The 15,000-nt window shown below is 43.3% G+C and overlaps 2 long non-coding RNA genes across 2 annotated transcripts in view; one reads left to right on the top strand and one right to left on the bottom strand.

Moving 5' to 3' along the window:
- The window catches only part of LOC138963858 (uncharacterized), a 110,138-nt gene that overhangs the window by 51,789 nt on the left and 43,349 nt on the right, over positions 1 to 15,000 (top strand). The window lies entirely within an intron of this gene.
- LOC138963859 (uncharacterized) overlaps positions 1 to 15,000 on the bottom strand; it is a 118,293-nt gene that overhangs the window by 40,746 nt on the left and 62,547 nt on the right. Inside the window, exon 2 of the long non-coding RNA XR_011454944.1 lies at positions 5,532 to 5,803. This is a non-coding gene — a long non-coding RNA (uncharacterized lncRNA). The remainder of the gene's footprint in view (positions 1 to 5,531; positions 5,804 to 15,000) is intronic.

The following is a 15,000-nucleotide window of genomic DNA, read 5'->3' on the forward strand; positions in this document are numbered from 1 at the left end:
AAACATCAATCTCCTTGTCGTGGTAAAGAAATAGGGAATGTCAATAACACAGCTCAAGAAAGTTTGAAACGCAACGAATCCGTACTGTGTCCAAAACCAGGCAATTCCATGAGATAAGTGCATGGTAATGGTCAAGCGGCACCAACCCCGTGCACCTAGTTCTTGTTTCGTTTTGATGGGCGGAGTTGGGGGTCATTATCAACGCCAAGAGATACGTTGAGCGTATCACATCGATACGGCTTCACAAACAAGGCGAGACCACAAGATTATTGCTTAAGCCAATACCCCCTCCGACACCACCATACCACCCCCCCCCCCCCCCCCCGTTACCCCTCAATCCACACCCATCTCCTCTCAGACAAATTGCAGCACAATTTGACAGCGAGCGATGGTTATAAAATGGAGCGTTTTGATTTCTCCCCGCGGACTTGACTTGTAATACCGAGACTGTCCCAACAGACGGACTGGCATTTTACAATTGACAGGAACTCACTGGAGAAGTCAGCTTGACTTTTTCTCCAGGGAACACGTGTCTCCTGGTGGAATAGCCATTGCTGTTAGTTTGTTGGTGGTTATTGGATTAGTTTCTCGCTGAGATTGAAGCGTATGAAACAAGGCTGGAATATTTGAATATCTTTCATTTCATTTCATTTCATTTTCATTACTTTATTGTCCCATCGCTGGGAAATTCGGGTCGCTTCCTCCCAGTGGAAAGCTAGCAGCAACGGAGTCGCGCTACCCAGGTGTCTGCGTGTTTAGGTGTATTCAGCCACCTGCACTTATGGCAGAATGACCAAGGTCTTTTACGTGCCATTGTGATGACACGGGGGTGGGACATGGCTTCCGTCTCTGGGTCTGCACATAAAGTTGACCCGTGTCCGTCCCGGCCCGAATTCGAACCTGCGACCTTCCGATCACAAGTCCAGTGCTCTACCATCTGAGCTACCGGGCTACAGTTATTATAGCAAGGTGTTAGTTTCTCGTCAAGAATGAAGTGTTATAAGACAAAATGACTAGCCTGGAATATTTGAATATGTATGAAAGTTTGCAGCAGGAGATCATTTATTATTCAAGTCCGGGCTGGCATATGGTCTTAAGAAACGTATTCTCTTTTTCCTTTTTTTGTGGAAAGAAATTTCTAATTTCTATTTTGTTCTGTGTTTAGTAAGTTTAAGTGGTAAAAGGCTGATGTGAAGCTCGTTCCTTTGCTTATATCTGTTTTTTTGTTCTTTTAATTCTGGTCTTATTCTTATTTCTTTCTTCAATTCAATTCAATTCAATGCAGTTCGCTTTTCATGCAACTTTATTATCTAAACGTTGAACATACAAAGATTTGTCTTTATTTTCTTTACTGTGTTTCTTTCTTTCCTTACTTTGCTTTTGAGTGTCGTTTTTTTTTGCACGTATTTTTGTTCGACCTTGACAGTGACCTTGGTGAAGGTGTCTGTGTCCTCTCTGACCTTTAGAGTCAACCTTGTTGACAGTCTCTGTCCTCTCTCACTGTCTCGAGCACTTGGGAAGTGCACCTCATAACAATCGCAGGCAATAAATAGTTATCTACTAAAGAACAATAATACTTACCTCCACTTCTTGAAAGATTGTGAAATGATTTAGAGTGACCCTGTATAATATTATCTTGCAAGAGTCTCGGCTACCATAAAATTAAATCGATTTTATAGTTAAGCCGAGACTTTTGATCGGCCCAGTATCTCCTGTTGTGTGTGTGTGTGTGTGTGTGTGTGTGTGTGTGTGTGTGTGTGTGTGTGTGTGTGTGTGTGTGTGTGTGTGTGTGTGTGTGAGAGAGAGAGAGAGAGAGAGACACAGACAGAGACATACAGAGAGAGAGAAAGAGAGAGACAGACAGACAGACAGAGAGGGAGAGAGAGACAGATACAGAAAGAAAGAGAGAGAGATAGACAGAGAGAGAAAGAGACGGAGACAGAGTGCTAGTCTGATCGTGTAACCTGCGAACACCAAGAAGAAGAAGAAGAAGAAGAGTGCTAGCGGGACAGAGAGAGGACGTAAAGCTTTCACCTTCAACATCGGTAAAACCATTCTTCAGGTAAGCTGGGAGTGACTGTGGAGGAGGGGGTGGGGGTGGGGGCTGTTACTGATGAGCAGGTCAGAGGAACCTGCAGACGTCAAGTTCGTTCTGACCAATCAGCGGCGAGAAGAGTGAAGAGGCTTGTTGGTAAATTATGACCAAGTCACTTGAAGAGGGAGGGAGGGAGGGGGGGAGAGAGAGAGAGAGGGGGGGGGGGACTTAGCCGGTGCTGTCAGGCTATACATTGTGCTTGATTGTTTGATAGCCGTTTGAATATGGAGCACACAGCATAAATTTAGCATTATCATAAATCGGCAGTTTATGTGATTGTGAGATGAAACTCCGCTCCAAGTGTCTCCCTACATGGCACCTGTCGTATAAGTGTTGGTCTATAAATTGCAGTGATGACTATCTTTGCTAAAGTGGTCTACTTGTTTTAGCGGTCGTAAGGTTTAGCGGTTATCTATTGGTGTAGCGGCTTTGTGGGTGTGCGTTTTTATAACGCACTGATGTTCCGTTAGAGGTCGCAGACTAAAATACTGTGAACGCGGTGATGTAAGAAAGTCTTAATTTATTTATTGTGTGCGCGGTCATACATCGTTTCGTCCTCCAACCTGCCCCCAAAAGCAAACTAAGAACAACAAAACAAAAGAAGCACATACAACTTACATGTACAATAACAAATGCAAAAAAAACCCACCCAATGTCAAAGTGACACCATAAAGTCCCGTAACTCTTGTAATCAATTAAAATGGAATGGAAAAATATCCACAGCAAGATCGGTTGTGACTCGGACGAGGCCCGCCTTCTTTCTGTCAGAATTTTGAGAATTAAAGTTTGCCTCGCTGTGCTTTGTCGCTCTCTCACTGAAGTCATGGAAAGTGTGGAGGACACTGGAGAAGGGTAAGGCGGGGAGCCACTCTTTCTTCATTCTGCATTGTTGGAGGGGAATGGGTTCGACGTGGATATTTGTGGGAAGCGGGGTTGGATGGATATGCCCAGCCCTATGTCTGCAATGTTTCTAGCACTTTTGATTTCTTGAGAAAGGCAACGTTTGATGTTTTCGCAAGCAGCTTGATGTTGGCAATTACGCGAGCTTTTAAGTTGTGTTCATGAGTTGTACTTTTTGTGACCAATCTCCAGCCATTCTATACTGTACTTTTTGTGACCAATCTCCAGCCATTCTATACTGGACTTTTTGTGACCAATCTCCAGCCATTCTATACTGTACTCTTTGTGACCAATCTCCAGCCATTCTATACTGTACTCTTTGTTACCAATCTCCAGCCATTCTATACTGTACTCTTTGTGACCAATCTCCAGCCATTCTATTCTGTACTTTTTGTGACCAATCTCCAGCCATTCTATACTGTACTCTTTGTGACCAATCTCCAGCCATTCTATACTGTACTCTTTGTGACCAATCTCCAGCCATTCTATACTGTACTTTTTGTGACCAATCTCCAGCCATTCTATACTGTACTTTTTGTAACCAATCTCCAGCCATTCTATGCTGTACTTTTTGTGACCAATCTCCAGCCATTCTATACTGTACTTTTTGTGACCAATCTCCAGCCATTCTATACTGTACTCTTTGTGACCAATCTCCAGCCATTCTATATTGTACTTTGTGTGACCAATCTCCAGCCATTCTATACTGTACTTTTTGTGACCAATCTCCAGCCATTGATGATTCTATGCTGTACTTTTTGTGACCAATCTCCAGCCATTCTATACTGTACTTTTTGTGACAAATCTCCAGCCATTCTATACTGTACTCTTAGCTTTACGGACTGTTAAACTACAGTCCGTTGTGTTGGTTGACAGAACACAGGCAAACAGAGAGACGCATGATGCCCACAATAAACAGCCTGGCTGCTCTCTGTCACAGGCAAACAGAGAGACGCATGATGCCCACAATAAACAGCCTGGCTGCTCTCTGTCACAGGCAAACAGAGAGACGCATGATGCCCACAATAAACAGCCTGGCTGCTCTCTGTCACAGGCAAACAGAGAGACGCATGATGCCCACAATAAACAGCCTGGCTGCTCTCTGTCACAGGCAAACAGAGAGACGCATGATGCCCACAATAAACAGCCTGGCTGCTCTCTGTGCAGAGTGGGAAGGTGTTGCTAACTTCATTGCGTTACTGACACACAAGTCAATCTGAATAATTAATGTATTGAAATGAATCCAGAAAAATTAATCCAGAAAAGTTAATCCAGCGAAAACTGCGAAAGCAGGTATGCTTCTTTTGTATCTGTTCAAGTGGAAGGATGCTGTCATCCTTTGTCAAAGCCGGGACAATTTAGTGCTAATGCAAATGATTCATTACACGACTCTGTGGACAACGCCGCTTTAACAGAGAGGGAGGATAGGAGAAGAAAGCTAAAACGGCAGTGTCCCTTACACACACGGTTTGTGTGACAAGTGTTCCGTTTCCTCCAGACTTTAGCCAAGGGCAAGGTGACAGCGGCTCGACTCGCAGGACGGCTTACCGCTAGCTGTAATGAAATATACCGGGATGCTTCCGACAGCCTGCTTTCATTACGCTCCCAGAAAGAAAAGAGCACCAACATATGTCACCGGGTAAAGGCGGTCCATAACTGGGCGAAGTTGACTTCTCGAAGTATTTTTCGCGAAGCGGCCGCACGAAGCTGTGACGCTGAGTTTTCGGTATAAAGACTTCGCGAAGTCGACTTCGGGCTCAGTTAAGGACCACCATTAAGTGCCGTTCACATGGCAGGCTTTCAACCAACTTTCAACCAACTTCAGTCAGTTTGAAGTCGCTCCTGAGTCGCTGATGTCAAGTCGACAAAAACTCTGCCATATGAACGGTCCCGACGATTTAGTTTCGATTCAGGTCAGATTTAGCAGCGACTCGAAAACTTGCAATCGACCTAGTGCAGACCTTTCTCATCGCGCTTACCGATTGGTTAGCTCTAGCTGTTGCAGTTACTCCCCTTCTTTGAAAAAACAACGAATACCACCGGACAATCCCGGCTGAACATTTGCGATTTCATGGAGCACAAGCATCGTATTAATATGATACATTGCTGTATGAACTTATCATTGACACACGTTTAACAAGTGGAGTGTGGTAAATATAATACTCTGCCAAATCATGCACCAGACAAGTGGATTGTTGGGTTTGTATTGTTGTTGCCGCCCCCCCCCCCCCCCCCCCCACACACACACACCTCCGCCCGGGCCCCTCTTCCTCTTCCCAATATTCATAACTCGCCCCTTAGCCATCATCACAGATATCATAAAATAATTATATCCCTTTACACGAAGCAATGTCTGCATTAAATTGTTAGTAATACATACAACAATTTAGCAGCTGAAGATTGAAAACCGTTCGTGATACAAAAAAAACGCGTCGTCTTTATCAAAAGGAAATGAAGCAAACTTTACAAAAACACAATGCAAGACTAACAAAAATGTACTTTTTCACGATTCGAAAAACACAAAAGTTAACAGTACCTTATTCTGGAGAATTCACCAGCCGCAGTCACAGCTAAGTTTCTGCGTATGTATGTCTCTGGTTTCTGTTGTGCAAAATGCAGTCTGTGGACACCTCTGTGCATTCTGTTCCACAGTCACCGTATGAGTGTGTCAGTATTTGGGCGGGTCGACTTCGCGCCGATTTTCCCCCTTTCCTCTCTGTGATGTTGACTTTTTTTCTCTGCCCCCTCCACCCCTCTCTCTCTTCCTGTTAACCATCGTTTCCTCTGCGGTTCGGCTGCACCCAGGCTCTGTGGAAAAGAAGAGGAAGTTTTATCAGATGACTAATGCACGGAGCAGCTTTTGTTTCGACAGCTTCATGACATTCATTTTCATGTACAGGTCTCTCTTTCACTGAATGTGGTCGACGGCAGCAGAATACCTTTTTTTACAGGTCTATGTTTCACTGAGTTGTCTTTTTTTCTCCGAATTGGGCTACGCTGTGTTAAACACAGCGATTAACAAGTAATGTACTGTGCCTCGTTACTTCTCGCTATATATAACACGTACTTTGGGCGGACATTTTTGCTTCAAACTGTGTGAAAAACAATAGATACAGAAAAAGCGTTGAACAGACACAAATCTTAGGGTCTACGGTCTGCCTCAGTGTTGAACATTCACTGTGCTGTGCAGTGGCAGTGCAGTCTGTCACCTGATGTAAAAGTGATCCGCTCTGTTAGAGAATAGAGAGAGGTTAAGATCGCAACGAGGAACGCGAACCAAAACCTACAATCGGAAAGGAGGAAAAGCGACTGTGCGTACCTGAGCGAATAGTTCTCGCAACTACCCACTTAGTTGCGAGTAGCTTTTGTGGAGAACTATAAAACGCATCTTCAGGGGAGTTTTCATTATGCGCAAGAAGTTGTGTTTACTGTTCTAGGTTTCGATTTTAAGCGCTCTGACATCTTTCGTCAACTGACACCTGTGACAGTGCGGTTTTACCGGTTGTCAGCATGTGTGTGCAGCAATACTCCTAAGCTTGTCTTTCTTCGCCGTCTTCCGAGAAAAACCTGTGTCCGAGTGTTTGCATCGTAAGCCAGCGTGTGTGTTTCAAGGCTTGTGAGTGAATCAGTGTTGTGCACAACACAATCGGTGTGTTTTGCCGTATGACAGGTGAAAGGTGAAATCGGTGTGTTTTGCCGTATGACAGGTGAAAGGTGAAATCGATGTGTTGAGAAGTAAGTGGTAAAATCGATGTGTTACGAAGTGAGTGGTAAATTCGATGTGTTACGAAGTGAGTGGTAAATTCGATGTGTTACGAAGTGAGTGGTAAATTCGATGTGTTACGAAGTTGTTGGTAAAATCGATGTGTTACGAACGATATATAATTGATAACTATTGATGACTCTTAGAATCGTTCAGTGCTTCGTTACCATGTGAGAGTGCTGTGTAATCAAACGGTCTTCGCAACTGCCAGCCTTTTGGTAATATCTGTTGATTCTTCGATTTTTCTTAGCAATTCATCACGATCATAAAGTGTTGTGTAATTCGAACGCGTAATTTCCCAACTCGTTGTAAGAGCCTTTGGCTATAACTGATGATTTTTCAAACGCCAAGTTTTGATGTTAGATTATTGCATAGTTCGGACGCGTGTAGACTTTGCCAATCTCAGACTCACTCTCGCAGTGTGGGGCAGGGCCGGACTAGGCTAAGAGGAGGGGGGGGGGGGTTGCCAGTGGTGGTCCAGGGGGATGTTCCCCTTGGCGGGGTCAAGGGGCAGAGCCCCTTGTGGGGGGTAGCAGGTTATATTCTGAGATAGGAAAATGGTCGCTCCTTGCATGAAACGGCTTAAAATAAACAATAATAAAACATGTTTTAAATAAGTGAGGTACATGTTTAGGCTAGGGGGGGGGGGGGGGGTTTGCGCAACCCCCATAACCCCCCCGGTAGTCCGGCCCTGTGGGGGTCTTCCTCGCGCGAATAGACTGCGCAAGCTCTGAAGCTCTCGGATGGACAAGAACTCAGCCTATGACTTTGATTTACAGAGTCTAGGATGTTTTGCCATGCGTGTTAATTGCGTGTTTTCTGCTTACATCACACTTCCTCGCGAGGATTTTCGATATCGTTTATGGAAATGTAGTTGTTGGACTTAGAAACTGACGTCTGTCCTTTGAAGGTTTATAACAGACCTCTCGTTGTGTGACATGATGGTGACGTCTGTTGCTTTAGGGCTTCAGTGAAAGTGACGTCTGTTGCTTTAGGGCTTCAGTGAAAGTGACGTCTGTTGCTTTAGGGCTTCAGTGAAAGTGACGTATGTTGCTTTAGGGCTTCAGTGAAAGTGACGTCTGTCGAATTGGGGCTTGAAACAGACATGTGTCTGTTTAAAAAATGAAACTGATGCCTATCGTTTTATGGCTTGAAGGTGACCTCTGTCGTTTTGGGAGTTGAAACTGATGCCATTCAATGTAGGATTAAAACATACTTGCATCGTTTCAGTAACTGAAACTGACCTGTTATTTAAGGATCTGAAACTGACCTCTGTTATTTTGGGATCTAAATCTGACCTGTATTTAGGATCTGAAACTGAACTCCTGTCTGCTTTTAGGAGCGATTAGTGTATGATACATCGGCCTAAATGATCTGCGTTGGGAACGAAACAAAACGCCACTAATGAGCAAAGTTGATAAATGGATTACACTGAAAGAATCCACCAGGCGAGTTGTCTTTGAAATACAAAACGCGGCACATTACGCTGTCTGATTAATGATGTAGCTACGGCCTATGCATCATACCGTCTGAATATAGATGTATGTCCCTTAATTTTACATCCTCTAAATGTAGTGGAGGAGTGGAAGGGTAGTAGAAGTAGGTACGAAGCCCAAGTCCAAGCGTCTTGTTTCAACTTTTTATTCAAGAAAACAATGCAAGGAAACGTAGAGGCCGAAGGCGAAACCCGTAGACAGCAAAGCAAGTGTAGTGTCGTGTTCAGCTGCTAGGAGCGAATGCATGCTCATGCCGGTGTCCGGCCTATACTTATAGCCCCGGCGCGGACTGCACAGAAAGCACCGTCCGCCGAGAATAAAAATCGCCTGAATACGGCCAGAAACACGGAATCTGTGTTTCTTACACTTGCTTTACCCTACGTTATTTAAACAAATACATAACCAATCATAACAAACAATACATCAAATTAAAGCTACGACCTTTAGCTTTCTATTGCAATAGATCACATTTCGGAAAAACTTATATTTATTTAGTAGGATGCAAAAACAATGGTCCTAGTGAAGGCACTGAACCAACTTCAGTGCGGAAAATTACAAAACTCTCTAAACTGGAATAATGGACAAACTCATAAATCATACAGATAAAAAGAAGAACCCTAGACAAACATCATGATATGCGTTACTTGGGGGAAAATTATACATTGACTTAGTACGAAGCGGTAAAGTCCGAAAGTAAATGGAATCGGCTAAATTCCTGCGCGAGTACCTGTCTGCATAAATTAGCAATCTTTGCAGAGGAACCAAGCATCACTCATTACAACCAAATCCTTATAAACAAACTAAAATCATATGCAACATAGGTACGGGATATGTAATAGTGATACAAAAATGACAAAACAATGATTGAAAAGACAAAGATGAGTTTGTGAGAATCAATTTCTCTCGACGATGCATGAAAACCGGTCAAGGTCAGAGTGACGCTTTGGTCAGTTCGAAGCATTATCGTAAATAACACAATAATATGCAGCCATCCAGCCTAATCAGTGACTTCTATGCAAACCTAAATATAATTAGGACCGTATCAAAGATAAAAGGGACTTTGAAAGATAGAAGTTAGGTAGATATATAAAGAAAGGTATTGTATTAGAATTTGCGCCGGCAAGGTGCGCGCGCATCATCGTATCGTCTGCTATGTACTGTACACAAGGCTGTTTCGCTATGCGATGATTAGAGTGTTTAGGGTAGCGAAGTGCACTTTGCTACATCCCCCCCAACTCTTTTACATATCAGCGGCCGCGCTGATTTTAAGAAAAACAGGAAAGCCTAAGGGCTGAATTTATCAAACCATCTTAGATTATCCAAAAAGAGAAAAATTGCGAAAACTTTGCCTATGACTTTCACATATGTCACTGAGAAAATCGACAGTTACAAAAACATGTTCTCGTGATCAGTACCAGCTTTGCTAAATCAAAAGTGAGGCCTGCATTTTACAAAGTGTCTCACATATGATCAAAGTACTGCGTCAAAAACATAAAAGTGCAAACAATCAGGAATTTCATGGGAAAACATTGCTACAATTATCAAACCATGGCAATACAAAATGGGAATGAGATGACTTAGACATATTGTTCAATCATCTTGACAGTCAATTTTCTCCACTGAGAAAAAGTAAGTAACACAATGTCAACACTACCATACAAAAATGCAACCTTCATCCCCACCAACCCGTTTAGTTGATAATATAGGGTTTCTCTTTCAATGTGCGCCCTTGTATGCACAAGCTCAACACTCACAAAAACTCTCGCTCACGGCTTTACAGTAAAGGCTGTGTTTAAGACGTATTTTAGGTGAAAAACGTAACAGTTACAAAATGGACAGATTCACTAATGAATGACGTAGTTACCTGACACTGTTAAAATGATACATCATGTACAATACACCTGACACAATGCAATGACACCCAACATTACAAATGATCTGTACCAAGCCTATTTAAAGGTAACAAGGTAAATCATAACTTAGTTTACGCTTAAGAGAGCAATTAAGAAAGTGATGATACAGGGCCTTATTTGAAGGTCAGCAAGTATTCACTAAATTACTTTCAACCCTAGGTGGCAATTACCATCAGATTTGTAGTATCTGCTTGTGCCAAAAAATTTTTTTTCAATAAGCGCAAACATCCGCCAACACATTCCACTCAAAGCATCATGACAAATAATCGCAACAATCAATATCAATCATACCAATGCAAGAAACATGGCATAGCATACATGAAAATGAACATTATCAAACATCAACAAATTAAACGGCAACAAAACACCCGGCAGTAAACACACCTGCGAGTCTCTTCGTGGACGCAACACTTGCGTCACTTCACTGCCGCGAACACCGAGGAAAGTCTTATGTAATACCACATGGCTAACGTCACCAGCCCAAGTCTGTATCCGTCAAGTCCGATATGACGTGTCACACTAGCTAAGAATGGGATTGCACGCGCTACAGCCACTCGAGTACAGTATATACACTGGCTGAGTCCTGTAGGCTCTCTACACCGTCATACACAGTCCGTTGAATAAGGGCTATAGTCACACTCACCAAATGGGCACCACACAGTTCCATCAAGGTCACACAACCGCAAAATAACACTTCGTCGAAGGTGGCGGCGGCTTTTCTCGCAGGAAGCGGCACATGTCACGCTTCAGGGATTGTGGGTGGAGTCCTGTGGCGAAGGTCTTGCGCAGCGTGTTGTCGTTCAGTGTGTTGGCCTCGGCAGCATTGGTCTTGGCCCACACAGCGCGTAGGTGGCTGGCGTACTCGCTAACGGACTCGCCGAGACCCTGTTGTCGCCTGTGGAAAGCGGCAGCCAGTGCGACACTATCTCGCTGGTCGCCCCACGTCTGCTCCAAGATGGCGTAAATTTTGGCCGGCGTGTTGACCTCTGCTGCTGGTCGCCTGATGACCTCCTGTCGAGCCCTTCCGTCCAGCGCTCCAAGGATCCATGCCGCTGCAGCAAGTGCAGGGACCGTCTGTAGCTGCAGGATCAGCTTGGCCTCCTGAATAAAAGTCTCGGCGCAGTCGCCCTCGCCGGTGAAACGCCTCAGCTTGCAGAGCCGCAGGTTGGGGGTGTTTGCCTCGTCCGCCATGTTTGCCTGTACTGTCTTCTTTCAGTTGATGCTTCTGTATCCTGCTGCGCAGCGCCAAATGTAGTGGAGGAGTGGAAGGGTAGTAGAAGTAGGTACGAAGCCCAAGTCCAAGCGTCTTGTTTCAACTTTTTATTCAAGAAAACAATGCAAGGAAACGTAGAGGCCGAAGGCGAAACCCGTAGACAGCAAAGCAAGTGTAGTGTCGTGTTCAGCTGCTAGGAGCGAATGCATGCTCATGCCGGTGTCCGGCCTATACTTATAGCCCCGGCGCGGACTGCACAGAAAGCACCGTCCGCCGAGAATAAAAATCGCCTGAATACGGCCAGAAACACGGAATCTGTGTTTCTTACACTTGCTTTACCCTACGTTATTTAAACAAATACATAACCAATCATAACAAACAATACATCAAATTAAAGCTACGACCTTTAGCTTTCTATTGCAATAGATCACATTTCGGAAAAACTTATATTTATTTAGTAGGATGCAAAAACAATGGTCCTAGTGAAGGCACTGAACCAACTTCAGTGCGGAAAATTACAAAACTCTCTAAACTGGAATAATGGACAAACTCATAAATCATACAGATAAAAAGAAGAACCCTAGACAAACATCATGATATGCGTTACTTGGGGGAAAATTATACATTGACTTAGTACGAAGCGGTAAAGTCCGAAAGTAAATGGAATCGGCTAAATTCCTGCGCGAGTACCTGTCTGCATAAATTAGCAATCTTTGCAGAGGAACCAAGCATCACTCATTACAACCAAATCCTTATAAACAAACTAAAATCATATGCAACATAGGTACGGGATATGTAATAGTGATACAAAAATGACAAAACAATGATTGAAAAGACAAAGATGAGTTTGTGAGAATCAATTTCTCTCGACGATGCATGAAAACCGGTCAAGGTCAGAGTGACGCTTTGGTCAGTTCGAAGCATTATCGTAAATAACACAATAATATGCAGCCATCCAGCCTAATCAGTGACTTCTATGCAAACCTAAATATAATTAGGACCGTATCAAAGATAAAAGGGACTTTGAAAGATAGAAGTTAGGTAGATATATAAAGAAAGGTATTGTATTAGAATTTGCGCCGGCAAGGTGCGCGCGCATCATCGTATCGTCTGCTATGTACTGTACACAAGGCTGTTTCGCTATGCGATGATTAGAGTGTTTAGGGTAGCGAAGTGCACTTTGCTACATCAATAAAACAAACACTGATATATTTTTGCGTTGGACACAAGAATACTAGGCATAGCAGACGATCAGCAAATAAACTGCGCAATTACTCTCGCCGCTTTATTATGCAACAGGTGCGTGGTCTGGTTTTGTGGCTAAAGTACACAAAAGTACTCTGTCCATCTCCTAGCTGCTTAGAATTCTCATTTTGCAAATGGTAGGTATTAGGTCAGTTACTATTGTAGAGTTGGTAAAGAGAAGAACGAATTGAAACCTGTGTCACTTTCTTGTCGCTTTATCCTGTATCTGGTTCGTGTTCTGTTTTAACATCTGCAATTTGCGACGACTCGAAATAAAATACGCAGTAATCCTACAACATTCTGTTCAAATTTCTTATTTGCAAAGCTAGGTCAGTTACTACTGTAGAGTTTGTCTAGAGAAGAGCAAACACCAGTGTCACTTTCTGGTCGCTTTAATGTATGTAACTGGAGCGTGTCCTAGTTGTACGTCTGCGATTTTGCGAGCAACTCAAACGAAATCACTCCGCGCTTCTGCTTACCACAGGATTAAAGATCCCTTCTTATTGCAGTCAGCGATCTTGTTTACCATCACAGACATGTCCTGGATTTTGCAGTTGATAAGAGCAATCCTCCACTTGCAGTCAATAAGAGCATTCCTCCACTTGCAGTCAATAAGAGCATTCCTCCACTTGCAGTCAATAAGAGCATTCCTCCACTTGCAGTCAATAAGAGCATTCCTCCACTTGAACGCATACCCAAAACCAACAGCCTGGCTGTTTTCTATTCAGAATGTTTGGTTGGGTGTTTTTTGGGTTTTTTGCTACATTAATTTCGCCGACTGACATAGGTGTCAATATAGCAAATGAATTGAGCACAACGAACAGCCAGGCTGTAGATTTGTGGTACAGCCGAGCCTGCCCTGGCGACCACCTCTCGTTAAACGACTACCTGCCAATAACGACCATCTCACAGAGTCCCCGTCTACATTATTTTCTCTATAATTCTCCTCTCTATAATTCTCCTTTCCCTATCGACCACATGTCTATAATGATCACGTTATGTTGGTCCCTGGGTGCTCGTTGTAGACAGGTTCCACTATATATATGTCGAAGAAGAAGGATGCTCGTATTCGGTTTGAAAGCCTTGGCCGATGAATAGCAATATACTTGACGTTCTACACTGGAAGGATAGTTAGTATCCGTGAGTTTTCATTTGTGATTTTGCAAAGGTAGGTCAGTTACTACTGTGGTGTGTCGAATGAAGAACAAACACCGGTGTCTCTCGCTGTGCTCAGAGCGTGTGTACTCTAAAGGCGGGTAATATGATTAAAACCAGCGTCAGGTTTCCTTTTGCAAGCAGGGAAAATAATGACAGGTAAATTGGTCTCTAGCTGCCCCCCCTGTCTCTCTCTCTCTCTCTCTCTCTCTCTCTCTCTCTCTCTCTCTCTCTCTCTCTCTCTCTCTCTAATTGTAAAGGGTTTTAAGCATGGAGCTTTTCATGTGAACTGAAATAGCCTTAACTGCTGAAGAGACGATATCAACACACCAACCAACCAACCACCGGCACCACCACCACCACTCAAATACCCCCTCTTCTCGTCGATTTCATTTAAGCCGCAGAACGAGGCTAGCAGGTATTTAGAAGAAAACAAAGAAGAACAAACAGTGGGTTTTGTTTCTGGCAGGTAAAAAAATGAATCGTGATTTGCAGAGATGAATTATGGTTAGAAGTGAACATTTAGTCAGCGAAAATGTTGCCGGGTTCCTGAGTCGTTTGACGCAAATTGAAGGCGGATTTTCCGTGTATCTGTGTCTGTCTGTGTCTTAACCTAGCAGGGAATCTCATGTTGGTGTTGAATTTCTTTTCCTGTTTGTACTCACATTTTTTAATTTGATTGAGGGATAGCATTCTGTTTTTATGTCACGCCTTTGCGCTTGGGGAGAACTAATGTGAAAACAGTTTTGCTGAAATAAACTTGGTTTTTTTCTTAACAAAGTAGCACAAGAGCAAGTTGCAAGCTTTCGTTTGTACATTGTTTCATAGAAAAAAAGCTTTCAATCATAAATATGAAGTTTCGATTTACTTGATGTTTCGATTTAGTTTTTGGTTTTTAATTTGATCTTGCCTTTGGCATTGTTAGCAATCTGAGCTACATGATTCATAGTTCTCCCCAACCCGAGCTTTGCTACATCAAAAGAGAACGGACGTTTACTGCCCGATGAATCCTTTTCCGCGCAGGAAAATTATGGATAGTAGGTGATTGATACCTTGCTTTGGGACAAACCAGCTCGCTACACAAACACGTACATTGACAGGCTTCACCGAACATTCATTGTGGAAGACAGACGGTTAGATTCAGTTCGGTGTCTCTTCTCTCGCAACAAGAGGCTTCATGAAATTCATCACATTATGACAGCATATTATTTATGAGGAAA

This window comes from Littorina saxatilis, linkage group LG4, assembly GCF_037325665.1.
Source record: "Littorina saxatilis isolate snail1 linkage group LG4, US_GU_Lsax_2.0, whole genome shotgun sequence".
Taxonomy (NCBI): Eukaryota; Metazoa; Mollusca; class Gastropoda; order Littorinimorpha; family Littorinidae; genus Littorina; species Littorina saxatilis.